Genomic DNA, 17,803 nt, shown 5'->3' with positions numbered 1-17,803 from the left:
ACCATGGGTGGAACTCTGTGTCAAAACCACAAGCATGGCGAAGACTGTAATAAAATGATCGAGCCACCCTATCATGTCGTTTAAGATACTGTGTTTGTGCCAAAGCTGGGCATCCACTCACAATGTGTTGGACAGTCTCATTAAATTCATTACATAATCTACATTTCATATTCACATTTTGATGCAATATCACACACTGAGGGTTTCGAGTTGGAAGTTACTGGTCCTGAGCAGCAAACAGAAAGCCTTCTGTTTCACTTTTCAGGCCAGACGGCTTCATCCAAGTGGCGGACTCTCAAGTCCCAAGTTGATCTTCTCAACACACTGCACATAAACTCGATGCAGTGGTCGTTCAGAAAGTCTCTCCTTGAAACAATTCTATCATGAAGAGCCTCCACATTAATCAAACCACGTCCTCCCATTATTATTATCATTTTAAATTATTATTATTATTATTATTATTATTATTATTATTATTATTATTATTATAGGCAAGGTCGGATTAGCAGTTCGCTCGGCGTGGTTTATTCCGAAGACATCACGTGACCCTGGAGACTGGTTCGGGCAAGCTCTATCGTTTGCCTACAAATCTGATTGGATGGCTGACCCAGTATTTTTAGATGGAAATTACCCGGCTGTGATGAGACAGGAAGTCCACTTGAGAAGCAAGTACCGCAACATGACATCGAGGCTGCCGGTTCTTACAACGGAAGAGCAGAAAATGATAAAAGGTTAGTGATAAGATAGTCAAAAACTTACAAGAGAAATAGATTTTATTTTACATGAACTACTGATCAAAAGAAAGTATACAACCTCTTGGACAGCTTATAAAATATATTTCCTTTGAAATATAATTAATATAATCCTTTATAGTACAAAAAGCAAAACTAATCTGTTATGTGGTGTCAATCAAGGCTCCGTATTAGGCCCAGTGCTGTTTGTTCCATGTGCAAACAGTCTTAGACGTAGCCCGCACAAACATGACGTCGACCACCAACTGTTGACACACAGCTGATTGATGGTTTTAACCCTAGCGGTGTCACCGATACGTTGGAACGGGCGACTGAATGTACTGCACACAACAAACACTGCATGACCGAAAACACATTGAAACTCAAATATAAGAAACTGAGTCATTCTAAGTAGGCAAAATACATCAATGACAATAAGTGAAAACAGCACATAGAACCATTGTACAATCGCAGGGTCTGGGAGTTTACACAGATTCCTTGATATCCAGGTACAGGTAGACAATCCATGTAGGTCAGGGCACAATCATCCCCGATGTACTGGACAGAAACGCCACCTCATCCCTGCTGGTGCAACAGGGACTACAGAGACATGGGTATACAAGCAGTCAACTCGGGCGCATGACTAAATAGTAATTACAGAAACTTCAAACGATGCAAAACACTGCAGCTCGCATTGTGGCCAGAACACCGAAGTACTCCCATTTCAAACCAATCTTGAAGGCACTTGCTGTGATATATAACATATAACAGTGGTATAGAAGCTTGAGAGGTGTGATGTATAATGTATAACAGTGGGACATGAAGCCTGACTGCTGTGATATATAACATAAAACAGTATTACATGAAGCCTGACTGCTGTGATATATGATATATAACAGTATTACATGAAGCCTGACTGCTGTGATATATGATATAAAACAGTATTACATGAAGCCTGACTGCTGTGATATATAATATATAACAGTATTACATGAAGCCTGACTGCTGTGATATATAATATATAACAGTATAACATGAAGCGTGACTGCTCTGATATATAACATATAATAGTATTACATGAAGTCTGAGAGCTGTGATATATAATATGTAACAGTATTACATGAAGCCTAACTGCTCTGATATATAACATATAACAGTATTATATGAAGCCTGAGAGCTGTGATATATAATATATAACAGTATTACATGAATCCTGACTGCTGTGATATATCACATATAACAGTATTACATGAAGCCTGACTGCTGTGATATATAATATAAATATATCAGTATTACATGAAGCCTGACTGCTGTGATATATAATATATATCAGTATTACATGAAGCCTGACTTCTGTGATATATAATATATAACAGTATTACATGAAGCCTGACTGCTGTGATATATAACATATATCAGTATTACATGAAGCCTGACTGCTGTGATATATAATATATATCAGTATTACATGAAGCCTGACTTCTGTGATATATAATATATAACAGTATTACATGAAGCCTGACTGCTGTGATATATAACATATATCAGTATTACATGAAGCCTGACTGCTGTGATATATAATATATATCAGTATTACATGAAGCCTGACTTCTGTGATATATAATATATAACAGTATTACATGAAGCCTGACTGCTGTGATATATAACATATATCAGTATTACATGAAGCCTGACTGCTGTGATATATAATATATATCAGTATTACATGAAGCCTGACTTCTGTGATATATAATATATAACAGTATTACATGAAGCCTGACTGCTGTGATATATAACATATATCAGTATTACATGAAGCCTGACTGCTGTGATATATAATATATATCAGTATTACATGAAGCCTGACTTCTGTGATATATAATATATAACAGTATTACATGAAGCCTGACTGCTGTGATATATAACATATATCAGTATTACATGAAGCCTGACTGCTGTGATATATAATATATATCAGTATTACATGAAGCCTGACTTCTGTGATATATAATATATAACAGTATTACATGAAGCCTGACTGCTGTGATATATAACATATATCAGTATTACATGAAGCCTGACTGCTGTGATATATAATATATATCAGTATTACATGAAGCCTGACTTCTGTGATATATAATATATAACAGTATTACATGAAGCCTGACTGCTGTGATATATAACATATATCAGTATTACATGAAGCCTGACTGCTGTGATATATAATATATATCAGTATTACATGAAGCCTGACTTCTGTGATATATAATATATAACAGTATTACATGAAGCCTGACTGCTGTGATATATAACATATATCAGTATTACATGAAGCCTGACTGCTGTGATATATAATATATATCAGTATTACATGAATCCTGACTGCTGTGATAGATCATATATAACAGTATTACATGAACCTTGACATCAGTGATATTTAATATATAACAGTGTCATAGAAGCTTGACACCTTTGATATATAATATATAACAGTGTTACAGAAGCTTGACAGTTGTGATATATAATATATACCAGTATTACTTGAAGCCTGGCTGCTGTGATATATAACATATATCAGTATTACATGAAGCCTGACTGCTGTGATATATAATATATATCAGTATTACATGAAGCCTGACTTCTGTGATATATAATATATAACAGTGCTACATGAAGCTTGACTGCTGTGATATATAACATATAACAGTGTCTGCAAAGCTTGACAGCAGTGATATATAATATATAACAGTGTTATAGAAGCTTGACAGCAGTGATATATAATATATAACAGTGTTATAGAATCTTGACAGCTGTGATATATAATATATAACAATGTTATAGAAGCTTGACAGCTGTGATATATAATATATGACAGTGTTACAGAAGCTTGACAGCAGTGGTATATAATATATAACAGTGTTATAGAAGCTTGACAGCAGTGATATAAAATATATAACAATGTTACAGAAGCTTGACAGCAGTGATATATAATATATAACAGTGTTATAAAAGCTTGACAGCAGTGATATATGATGTATAACAGTGTTATGGAAGCTTGACAGCAGTGATATATGATATATAACAGTGTTATAGAAGCTTGACAGCAATGATATATAATATATAAGTGTCTGCGAAGCTTGACAGCTGTGATATATGATATATAACAGTGTTATAGAAGCTTGACAGCAGTGATATATAATATATAACAGTGTTATAGAAGCTTGACAGGTGTGATATATAATATATAACAGTGTTATAGAAGCTTGACAGCAGTGATATATAATATATAACATTGTTATAGAAGCTTGACAGCAGTGATATACAATATATAACAGTGTTACAGAAGCTTGACGGCAGTGATATATAATATATAACAGTGTTATAGAAGCTTGACAGCAGTGATATATAATATATAACAGTTTTATAGAAGCTTGACAACAGTGATATACAATATATAACAATGTTATAGAAGCCTGACAGCAGTGATATATAATATATAACAGTGTTATAGAAGCTTGACAGCAGTGATATACACCCATGCCACAGGTTCGGCGGACTTCCTGGGTATCAGCTACTACACAGCACACCAGGTGGAGAGGGTCACAAACTACCCCCCGACTGAAGCACCCAGCATCGCTGATGACGTGTCCGTCAAGACGTCTGCCGACAACTCTTGGCCCAGGTAGAGTCACCGGGAATCTAAATATCACATTAAGTTTACTGTTAGAGTGAGTTGGAAGGAGACAGGTAGAGTCACCGGGAATCTACAGATCACATTCAGTTTACTGTTAGAGTGAGATGGATCGCTACAGGTAGTGTCACCGGGAATCTACAGATCACATTTAGTTTACTGTTAGTGTGAGGTAGAAGGAGACAGGTAGAGTCACCGGGAATCTACATATCACATTTAGTTTACTGTTAGAGTGAGGTAGAAGGAGACAGGTAGAGTCACCGGGAATCTACATATCACATTTAGTTTACTGTTAGAGTGAGATGGAAGGAGACAGGTAGAGTCACCGGGAATCTACATATCACATTTAGTTTACTGTTAGAGTGAGATGGATCGCTACAGGTAGTGTCACCGGGAATCTACATATCACATTTAGTTTACTGTTAGAGTGAGATGGATCGCTACAGGTAGTGTCACCGGGAATCTACATATCACATTTAGTTTACTGTTAGAGTGAGATGGATCGCTACAGGTAGTGTCACCGGGAATCTACATATCACATTTAGTTTACTGTTAGAGTGAGATGGAAGGAGACAGGTGGAGTCACTGGGAATCTACAGATCACATTTAGTTTACTGTTAGAGTGAGTTGGAAGGATACATTCCTGTATTATTTGGAATAAAACACAGTTCAGGCATCGCATGAGTGAAGTGGGGGAACAGTGGCCATTGACGTCAAGGAAGTGAAACACGTGATGCCACCGACCAAATGACGTCATTAGTAAAAGGGCGTGACCGTCCACAACAACGTGATTCTTTCTCTCCATATTTTGAACATGTGCATGACACGTGTTCTCATTGCTGCGAGACATACGTTTTAAACGATATTTTGAAATCCTTCTCCCCACCAAACCCCTCCCTGTGTTGGTTCCAGGACAAACCTGGACTGGCTCCGAGTCTACCCGAAGGGAATCCGTCAAATCCTGAGACGAGCTAGAGAGCGTTATGGCAACATTCCAATTTACGTCACTGGGAACGGCGTGTCCGACGCCCCGGGCACCACCGAAGACAAGCTCAGGGCATCATACATTGCGCATCACACCAATGAAATTCTTAAAGGTAACAGAACAATATCACGGAGACCTTCGAGAATGGCTTCTATATTATCATGGGCTGTGAATAATTGCTTAGTCTGCTGTTATCATGGTATAATAATTGTATGGCTTCAGCCAATACTATTGTCGCTTTACTGAATTGACATTTCAATTCGTCACAGGCCAATGTAAATATAAATATCACACGTAAATGCTGTAGTGTACCCAGTCTCGATTTTTCAAAGAAGCAGATTCCATTGGGCATAAAAACGTCAAACTAGTTGTGGAAATAAAAGGATCAGTGAAAATCCATGGTGAGACCAAGTGTTCGCGAAAACGAGATTAAAAAGCCAAAGAATGCTGTATCGTTTCAGCTAAATATAAATTATTAGACAACTACATTAAACCACTGAAGAATTCTGATTCCTTTCAGCTATACAGTTAGACAAAGTGGACGTCTGTGGCTACGTCGTTGATAGCCTCGTCGACGGCTTTGAGTGGAGAGACGGCTACAACGTCAGCTTTGGCCTTTTCGCCATCAACAAGACAGACCCGGCCAGAGCGAGGGTCCCTAAGCTCTCGTCAAAATACTACGCTGACATCATAAAGAACAACGGCTTCGTGTCTCCTTCCACCTTCCCTATGATGTTTCCGGGAGAGACGTGACCGACGACGGAAGCGCCTGCGAGAACAACAGCGATACATGGAAACTGTCCGACTTCACATGGATCACATCTGGTGTTTTCACCATAAAGTTGCGGTTGTCATATCTTCAGCATTGTAACCTTTGATGAGAAATTACATGTATTGTATTTTATTAATATGCAGAGTCGCAGAGTTCCGGGAAATATATTTATTGTATTGGATGATGTGGATTGTTATAGTCTGGGACGTTAGTATCAAGTATGTTCTGATTTATAAACTGCATAGAACAGTGACGAACGAAGCGTGTTAAATTGGACAACGTTATGTTCGGGAGGGGAGTGTCTGGTGAGTTGTCGCCCATAGATGTAGCTGGGTAACGCAGATAAACACAATGGCCGAAGGATCGCTTCCAAAAGTGGGAGAGACATGAAAATCGGTATTGGGAGAAAAGGCACACATAATCGACGTGAAAATTAACACAATAAGCGGGAAAGATCAAATGGAAGGCGACTATGCTTGTCGTAAGAGGCGACTATGCTTGTCGTAAGAGGCGACTATGCTTGTCGTAAGAGGCGACTATGCTTGTCGTAAGAGGCGACTAACGGTATCGGGTGGTCAGACTCGCTGACTTGATTGATGCCTGTCGTATCCCAATTGCGTGGATCGATGTGCATGACGTCAATCACTGGATTGTCTGATCCAGACTCGATTATTTACAGATATCATACGCCGTCATGTAGCTGGAATATTGCTGAGTGCGGCGTTAAACAACAAGTAAACAAACAAACAAACAAACAAACAAACAAATAAAACCAACTTGTTCATAAAATGGGTTTGTCCGACATTTGTCCGCGGTCGGATTCTATTCAGGGAGTCATCATTATTTAAATCCGGATAAATATGTTTTGATTTTTTACTAACATCCTAAGAGGCTGTAAGTAAAGTTGATATCTGATAAAAGGCATATTATATATCGTCCAATATAACACTGCAGAGAGAATAAACCACTCAGGACTTCGTCCCTCATAGTATTATTCAATAAGACACTGAGGGAGAATAATGCACTGCACCCCTCATGGTATTATTCAATAAGACACTGCAGGGAGAATAATGCACTGCGCCCCTCATGGCATTATTCAGTAAGACACTGCAGGGAGAATAATGCACTGCGCCCCTAATGGTATTATTCAGTAAGACACTGCAGGGAGAATAATGCACAGCGCCCCTCATGGTATTATTCATTAAGACACTGCAGGGAGAATAATGCACTGCACTCCTCATGGTATTATTCAGTAAGACACTGCAGGGAGAATAATGCACTGCGCCCCTAATGGTATTATTCAGTAAGACACTGCAGGGAGAAGAATGCACAGCGCCCCTCATGGTATTATTCATTAAGACACTGCAGGGAGAATAATGCACTGCACTCCTCATGGTATTATTCAGTAAGACACTGCAGGGAGAATAATGCACAGCGCCCCTCTTGGTATTATTCATTAAGACACTGCAGGGAGAATAATGCACTGCACTCCTCATGGTATTATTCAGTAAGACACTGCAGGGAGAATAATGCACTGCGCCCCTAATGGTATTATTCAGTAAGACACTGCAGGGAGAATAATGCACAGCGCCCCTCATGGTATTATTCATTAAGACACTGTAGGGAGAATAATGCACTGCACTCCTCATGGTATTATTCAGTAAGACACTGCAGGGAGAATAATGCACAGCGCCCCTCATGGTATTATTCATTAAGACACTGCAGGGAGAATAATGCACTGCACTCCTCATGGTATTATTCAATAAGACACTGCAGGGAGAGTAATGCACTGCGCTCCTCATGGTATTATTCAGTAAGACACTGCAGGGAGAATAATGCACAGCGCCCCTCATAGTATTATTCATTAAGACACTGCAGGGAGAATAATGCACTGCGCCCCTCATGGTATTATTCATTAAGACACTGCAGGGAGAATAATGCACTGCGCCCCTCATGGTATTATTCATTAAGACACTGCAGGGAGAATAATGCACTGCGCCCCTCATGGTATTATTCATTAAGACACTGCAGGGAGAATAATGCACTGCGCCCCTAATGGTATTATTCATTAAGACACTGCAGGGAGAATAATGCACAGCGCCCCTCATGGTATTATTCAATAAGACACTGCAGGGAGAATAGTGCACAGCGCCCCTCATGGTATTATTCAATAAGACACTGCAGGGAGAATAGTGCACAGCGCCCCTCATGGCATTATTCAATAAGACACTGCAGGGAGAGTAATGCACAGCGCCCCTCATGGCATTATTCAATAAGACACTGCAGGGAGAGTAATGCACAGCGCCCCTCATGGTATTATTCAATAAGACACTGCAGGGAGAGTAATGCACAGCGCCCCTCATGGTATTATTCAATAAGACACTGCAGGGAGAGTAATGCACAGCGCCCCTCATGGCATTATTCAATAAGACACTGCAGGGAGAGTAATGCACAGCGCCCCTCATGGCATTATTCAATAAGACACTGCAGGGAGAGTAATGCACAGCGCCCCTCATGGTATTATTCAATAAGACACTGCAGGGAGAGTAATGCACAGCGCCCCTCATGGTATTATTCAATAAGACACTGCAGGGAGAGTAATGCACAGCGCCCCTCATGGTATTATTCAATAAGACACTGCAGGGAGAGTAATGCACAGCGCCCCTCATGGCATTATTCAATAAGACACTGCAGGGAGAGTAATGCACAGCGCCCCTCATGGCATTATTCAATAAGACACTGCAGGGAGAGTAATGCACAGCGCCCCTCATGGCATTATTCAATAAGACACTGCAGGGAGAGTAATGCACAGCGCCCCTCATGGCATTATTCAATAAGACACTGCAGGGAGAGTAATGCACAGCGCCCCTCATGGCATTATTCAATAAGACACTGCAGGGAGAGTAATGCACAGCGCCCCTCATGGTATTATTCAATAAGACACTGCAGGGAGAGTAATGCACAGCGCCCCTCATGGTATTATTCAATAAGACACTGCAGGGAGAGTAATGCACAGCGCCCCTCATGGTATTATTCAATAAGACACTGCAGGGAGAGTAATGCACAGCGCCCCTCATGGTATTATTCAATAAGACACTGCAGGGAGAGTAATGCACAGCGCCCCTCATGGTATTATTCAATAAGACACTGCAGGGAGAGTAATGCACAGCGCCCCTCATGGTATTATTCAATAACACACTGCAGGGAGAGTAATGCACAGCGCCCCTCATGGCATTATTCAATAAGACACTGCAGGGAGAGTAATGCACAGCGCCCCTCATGGCATTATTCAATAAGACACTGCAGGGAGAGTAATGCACAGCGCCCCTCATGGCATTATTCAATAAGACACTGCAGGGAGAGTAATGCACAGCGCCCCTCATGGCATTATTCAATAAGACACTGCAGGGAGAGTAATGCACAGCGCCCCTCATGGCATTATTCAATAAGACACTGCAGGGAGAGTAATGCACAGCGCCCCTCATGGCATTATTCAATAAGACACTGCAGGGAGAGTAATGCACAGCGCCCCTCATGGCATTATTCAATAAGACACTGCAGGGAGAGTAATGCACAGCGCCCCTCATGGCATTATTCAATAAGACACTGCAGGGAGAGTAATGCACAGCGCCCCTCATGGCATTATTCAATAAGACACTGCAGGGAGAGTAATGCACAGCGCCCCTCATGGCATTATTCAATAAGACACTGCAGGGAGAGTAATGCACAGCGCCCCTCATGGCATTATTCAATAAGACACTGCAGGGAGAGTAATGCACAGCGCCCCTCATGGCATTATTCAATAAGACACTGCAGGGAGAGTAATGCACAGCGCCCCTCATGGCATTATTCAATAAGACACTGCAGGGAGAGTAATGCACAGCGCCCCTCATGGCATTATTCAATAAGACACTGCAGGGAGAGTAATGCACAGCGCCCCTCATGGTATTATTCAATAAGACACTGCAGGGAGAGTAATGCACAGCGCCCCTCATGGTATTATTCAATAAGACACTGCAGGGAGAGTAATGCACAGCGCCCCTCATGGTATTATTCAATAAGACACTGCAGGGAGAGTAATGCACAGCGCCCCTCATGGCATTATTCAATAAGACACTGCAGGGAGAGTAATGCACAGCGCCCCTCATGGCATTATTCAATAAGACACTGCAGGGAGAGTAATGCACAGCGCCCCTCATGGCATTATTCAATAAGACACTGCAGGGAGAGTAATGCACAGCGCCCCTCATGGCATTATTCAATAAGACACTGCAGGGAGAGTAATGCACAGCGCCCCTCATGGCATTATTCAATAAGACACTGCAGGGAGAGTAATGCACAGCGCCCCTCATGGTATTATTCAATAAGACACTGCAGGGAGAGTAATGCACAGCGCCCCTCATGGTATTATTCAATAAGACACTGCAGGGAGAGTAATGCACAGCGCCCCTCATGGTATTATTCAATAAGACACTGCAGGGAGAATAATGCACTGCGCCCCTCATGGTATTATTCAGTAAGACACTGCAGGGAGAATAATGCACAGCGCCTCTCATGACATTATTCAGTAAGACACTGCAGGGAGAATAATGCACTGCGCCCCTCATGGTATTATTCAGTAAGACACTGCAGGGAGAATAATGCACAGCGCCCCTCATGGTATTATTCAATAAGACACTGCAGGGAGAATAATGCACAGCGCCCCTCATGGTATTATTCAGTAAGACACTGCAGGGAGAATAATGCACAGCGCCCCTCATGGTATTATTCAGTAAGACACTTCAGGGAGAATAATGCACTGCGCCCCTCATGGTTTATTCAATAAGACACTGCAGGGAGAATAATGCACTGCACCCCTCATGGTTTATTCTCCCTGCAGTGCATCGGCACCAACTGTTTTCCCCAATTGCGTATCTGTTTCTTCCTGCATATGAATCCGCATATCTGATCGGATTGGCAAAGTCAAACAAGGCCAAGAAGTATAACTTAAGCTTGAGGTATGTCGATGATCTGATATCGTTCAATGACATTCAAATAGCCAATTCCCTTCCACTGAATTACCCACCTGAACTAGAACTAAAGGAGACCAGAGAGACCGCCTTGTCTGTTTCATAGTTAGATCTATGCATAAAGATTCAGAGTGACAAAACACTCTCCACAAGACTGTATGACAAGAGGGATGACTTCAACTTTCCAATAGTCAACTTTTACTTTATGTCGAGCAATATTCCAGCAGCTCCAGCCTTTCACAACGTTTGAGATACAATCGAGCATGCTCTGTCTACGAAGATTTCAAAGAGCGTCATATGACTCTTGCTCAGAAGTGGTTTGATCAAGGTTACAACATTCAAGGCCTCAGTAAAGCTTTCAAAACGCATCAGTGACCAACATGATGTCGGAAGCAGCTTCCTATTTTGACCTGTACTATATGTTCCCTTGTTTTTTCTATCTATCTATCTATCTATCTATCTATCTATCTATCTATCTATCTATCTATCTATCTATCTGTCTATCTATCCATCCATCCATCCATCCATCCATCCATCTGTGTATATAAATGTATACAAGTGCTGTGATGTCGCGCGACTGTCTTTTATCATACAGAACCTAGGGTCAGGAGACACACACTCACACTTGCACTTTCTAGTCACACAGGTTATTTGAAGTATATATCACCCTTTTTATTCATATGTTTCAAACCGTACCGTAAGAGGAATTCGGTCACGAACCTCTTCACTGTGTGAATTCATAACTTTAAACTCTTTTCGAATCTCCATCAAACTTGCAAGAACTCGTGCATTATTTTCCTATGTTTTCCACTCCTCCACCCAGTCTCGCCACCTATATTTATTTCATTTTTTATTACTTTTCTGTTTCAGCTGTCTCTTGTATTCTCTAAGGCGTTGTTATTTCATTTCTCCTCTGTGGGGCAATCTAATTACAATAGTTTACACGTTACTGAATAATTGATCTTTTAAAAACCAGGGCTCCAGCTCGGGCCTGTTCTGTAATAGTGTGTTAGCGTCAATTTGCCCACAATTAAAACTACGCAACAATTACACTCAGCAGATACACACATGAACCCTCATTAAAACATACTATATTTTTTTATTAGTGATCTCGCAAAGATATCCAAATGTGTTATATATACACAATTGCAAGTTAAAAAAACATAGATTTAATTTCCAACCAATTACCACCAACACATTTACTCCAATCAAATAGCAAATCCACCTCCTCCCTCTTAACCCCAACCCCCTCGCACGACGACACCCACGAACACTCTACTCATGTAATTCTACAATACTGTCTCGTCCATTTATTGTACAAATTCTCCTCAGATGTTGAACCGTACCTGGGTACGCGGTGTCAAGCCGATGCCATCTCCCGGATACACTTCACACCATAGAATACAGTGGCCATAACTTTCTTCACTGATCTTGAAGACTTTCATTTCTTTGGTCCCGGAGAAGTGGAATGGTTCCATTCCATTGATTAACGTTTTGACTAGGGGTCATAGTGGTAGACCCATGTTTCCTCATCCGTTACTAATTTTCTTTTGAATTTGACGAAATCCTCCTTAATAGCTCTACATTTTCTATGGCATTGTCAGTTCTTTTTTCCTCAAGATCTCTGAAACTCTGGCACCCAACGAGCAGATATTTTATTTATCTGTAAATGTTCATTAATAACAATTTCAATTGATTCAAGGCCTAGACCTGTGTCTTCCTTAAGTTCAGCAATGGTAATACGTCTATTTGACAGTACAAGTTTTTCTCTATCCTTGATTGAATCTTCATTGATGGAAATTGAGGGATGTCCAGACCAAGGGTCATCATCAAGACTTGTTCTCCGAACCTGAAACACAGCTGCCCAACGTTTAACAGTGGAATAGCTAGAGCAGTTATACCCTTACACTTGTGACATGAGGTCATGAATTTCTTGGGGAGTACCTTTCTCTGAAGTAAAAAACTTGATCACGTTTAACTGGTTGTCAGTAATACACAAACGGTTTCAACACTTGCAGTGAGCCGAAAACACAAAATGGACCCGTGAAGATCCGGGGTAGATTTCTTCAGCAACCCATGTAAGACGTGAAAGGCGACTGTGCTTGTCGTAAGTGTCGACAAACGGGATCGGGTGGTCAGGCTCGCTGACTTGGTTGATGCATGTCATTTACAGATCGCCGTCATATAGCTGGATTATTGCTGAGTGTGGCGTAAAACAACAAAGAAACTAACAAACAAACAAAATGCTTGTTTACCCCCCTAAATGCTAGGGTTTCAAATGCAATTTATTTTCACATACACACTGTTTGACGTTCTGACATGATAATTTGTAACAGCATACAAAGTTTCAAATGAGGTCATACAAAAAGTAAGGATTTATTAATATTCGTTTTTAAGACGGCGCATTTCCGGTATGTTTCCAGAATCTCATACAAATTCTTTTTAATTTTGATACAATGATGAAGTCACAAAACCATTTCACTCCACTGACACAACAGACAGTGAGACAAACAAGACATTTCCATTTCCGAATGGTTGACTGACTGACTGACTGACATGACCTGCACAATTTAGAAACGTAAAGTATCGGCCAAAGACAGATGATCAGTGAATGTTAATCAAGTTCCGACCAATTAAATTTAATCTAATTTCAAATTGTTCAAGCTTTACACATTTTTTTATTCTTTGTCAAGACGTTTCAGAGCTACCTCCTCCTACTTTATCATGTGAAAACTGAGTAAGCGTAAAGAGTTTATATATAACACGAACAATGGGCAGTCCAAATGTCCATCTTATTTACGCTATGCGCTTACTCAGTATTCAGCCTATGAAGGAGCAAGAAGTAGCTATGAAACGACGTACAAAGCTGTTATCCATAAAATTATCAATGTATTCATGTTTTTCCAACTTCTAAATGCCTCGCAAAGATTTTTCAAGTTTTGTTTACAGGGCTACCCAAGATGTCCATTACTCACTGTCAACACTGCGACAACGCCAACATATGGCTCAGGGTTTTGCGCCGCCACACTACGGCCACACTGAATGACTGTATCTCGGACATGCATTAGTCCGTACTGTATGAATGAAATAAACACTCAAAATTATAAAATTTCTGCATCGTGGATTATCAAGAGTATTTTGCATAGTTAAAATATGGGAATTGAGATATGATGCGCTGGATAATCGAGGTTGATATTTCTGCAACATCGTGTATGTTCAGTGTAATAAATAAAATTAATGATAATAACTGGTTCTGTAAAAGATAACTTGAAAACAATTTGTCTGCACTGGCTGAGAACCCAGTTTAAGGTTTAACGACTGCCAAATGTACAGTCATAGTGACTAATAGTTGTCTTATCTGAAAATGGCTTAACAATTGGGCATTTGAGTTAAAGTAGCTCCAGGATCTTTCAGCACGACTTCTAACTAGATAAGCAAAGCCGGATGTGACGTCAAATACGTGAGCTGAGCGTTTATAATGGCTACCAACATCGGCCCCTAGCTTGCGCAATTTGACGGCGTGCAGAGAGAGCCGGGAACCAGCTTAAGGTACCCAGTTGAGCGCAAGGAACTCTGGGTAGGAGTGTGCGCAAGGAACTCTGGGTAGGAAAGTGGCTGTTACATTGTTTTCACTGTTTGCGAAGAGGCCCGTGGCATCATGAAGTCATCTGAAAGCATTGTCGCAAATAATTAAAACCGACGTCGTCCATTGTTAATGACGTGACACACGATTTAATGTGACGTTATTCCAACACTATAATACCTAAGTTGTCTCAAGTTGAGATCAGGAAACTGCACAAAAGGAATTTACAGGGGCCGATAATCCGGCATGGGTTATTCTCTAAATGTTTCAGATCAGAATCAGTATGGCCAGAAAGGAAACACTGAGGCAGAACATGGTCAGGGTGAAGATCCGTCTGAAGATGACGTCGACTCTCAAAGCCAGCACCTTCCACGACATCTGCTCCATCTTCCACGACATCTGCTCTATCTTCCACGACATCTGCTCCACCTTCCACGACATCTGCTCTATCTTCCTCGCTTCGCGGTTGCTGTAACCGATGACCTCTGAACTGTTGTCGGCCACGTGGTCGGTGCGACATGGACACAAGTGTAGAATGACTGCCATCAGCCATCTTTGCTTTGGAGTACTTTTGTCTTGTCGGTAAAGGGATGCAACGGTCATTGCCAAGGTTACGTTCAGTGTGCACATAGTGAACATGACGACCGAGTACACGGCTACAAATAGAACAGAAGGCTTTTCACATTTCATCTATGATGATGGTTGTATTTGTTTCATATCGATTCAACATCATGTCATCGGGGACCCTCCATAAGTCAAAACCAATACCGTGGAACAAGGGGAGTGACTGAGAGTGAACGTTCACGATGTATATAGAACATGTACCACGTTCTTTGTCATGGAACGAAACCCCAAACTGTGACATTGTGTTGTGGACATCCTAATTTTAAGATAATGTAATATAATTAACACGATGTCGTCCAAAATGTGATTCCAGCAATCTTAATGTCGGTGAGATTCTGTTTAACTCAAATATTCTGGCATTACATAAAACAATTATTCGAAACTGCCCCAACCTGGCCTGTAAAAGGAAGAATGTAGACAGCGTAGCCTTCTCAGTTATAGAACTGACTGAACCTTAAACCTGTCTGTCTGATTTTAAGGTTGTGATTGCCTTTGACCTCACTGCCATCCCTGGAAGATATTTCTATTTTTATTGTTAATGAAAATCATTTGTTTTCGGTTTGGGAAAGGCATTGCTCTATGTTAACAATATTTTCAGTTTTGTAAAGCGTTGTTTTAAGCACGAACGGTCCCCGATCAATATTAGTAGGAAATACCACTGAAACACCGGACTGATTGGTGAACGTGCCAGGCTACAATCAATGCATCAGAGTATGGACAGATACTCGCGTCGAACACATAGCGTCTGTTACTAACGCGCAAACACGGAATTACATTGTTCACGTATATTTTACAACAGAGACCTACGAACTCAATAACTATCCAACACCATTGGCGTAATTCTTTCAATATCAGTCAGACATGCTTTTGGTACGGACAATCAGTACCGCCCACGTCCTGCTAAACATGAAACACCTGAATACCCAGTTGATATGCCAAAAAACCCATAGACATTGGTTTGGGAAACACTGTGAAATGCAGTTTACCATTCTTTGAAAATAACACCTCCAGTGCATCAGTCACACCAACACATGGTTAAAGTATGATTTGAATAAAAAAAAAACCCATTGAATCCAAACATTAAAAAGATTTGTTGATGTCCACACAGAAACACAAGGACTTAAACATAAAGGGATAAATAAACGCATGAGTGGTTTACCTCGTATTGACCAGCATGGAAGAATGCCTAATAAGATTTAATAAACAACAAAATCCAGGAGATTTGGTGTTGTAAAAAAAATACGAATAGTCCGTGTTTTCCAAGTCGGTTTACATGAAAAAACATGTTCCCTGTTTCATGCTCACGGAATACAATGTTGGTTTAAACTGATCCGGCTCCAGACCAGTTAAGGTCATTATCATGACCGGCTTCAGGCTGAGGTATTCCCGAATACTGCTAGGAATATTGAGGTCTTATCGCTTAGATATCAGTGCTAGAAAATATTAAAGTTATATACCCCCCGTTTGGACCAGTACTAGGAAATAATGAGTTCATATCACCTTCGTTTGGGCGAGTGCTAAGAGATGCAGAGAAATACCGCGTCCGCGTACCAATGTGAATATATCAATGTACTCTTTTTACCAACATGAATTTAGTTCAAGTGTCACTTGAATGTATTCCATATACCACTGTGAATATATTCCAGGTACCAATGTGAATGTATTCCATGTACCAATGTGAATGTATTCCATGTACCAATGTGAATGTATTCCATGTACCAATGTGAATGTATTTCATGTACCACTGTCAATGTATTCCATGTACCAATGTGAATGTATTCCATGTACCAATGTGAATGTATTCCATGTACCACTGTGAATATATTCCAGGTACCAATGTGAATGTATTCCATGTACCACTGTGAATGTATTCCATGTACCACTGTGAATGTATTCCATGTACCAATGTGAATGTATTCCAGGTACCAATGTGAATGTATTCCATGTACAATGTGAATGTATTCCATGTACCAATGTGAATGTATTCCATGTACAATGTGAATGTATTCCAGGTACCACTGTGAATGTATTCCATGTACCAATGTGAATGTATTCCATGTACCAGGGTGAATGTATTCCATGTACCAATGTGAATGTATTCCATGTACCAATGTGAATGTATTCCATGTACAATGTGAATGTATTCCATGTACCAATGTGAATGTATTTCACCTACCATTGTGAATGTATTCCATGAACCACTGTGAATGTATTCCATGTACCACCGTGAACGTATTACATGTACCACCGTGAAAGTATTACATGTACCACTGTGAATGTATTCCATGTACCAATGTGAATGTAGTCCATGTACCAATGTGAATGTATTCCATGTACCACCGTGAATGTATTACATGTACCAATGTGAATGTATTCCATGTCCCAATGTGAATGTATTCCATGTACCA

General features: G+C 40.5%; 1 pseudogene; it reads left to right on the top strand.

Moving 5' to 3' along the window:
* LOC139472544 (lactase/phlorizin hydrolase-like) overlaps nucleotides 1-6,247 on the top strand; it is a 36,779-nt pseudogene extending 30,532 nt beyond the window's left edge.
* The last annotated feature ends 11,556 nt before the right edge of the window (nucleotides 6,248-17,803 follow it).

This window comes from Haliotis cracherodii, unplaced genomic scaffold (assembly GCF_022045235.1).
Source record: "Haliotis cracherodii isolate W230 unplaced genomic scaffold, xgHalCrac1.p SCAF_24, whole genome shotgun sequence".
Classification (NCBI taxonomy): domain Eukaryota; kingdom Metazoa; phylum Mollusca; class Gastropoda; order Lepetellida; family Haliotidae; genus Haliotis; species Haliotis cracherodii.
This window is presented reverse-complemented; position numbering and strand designations above follow the sequence as displayed.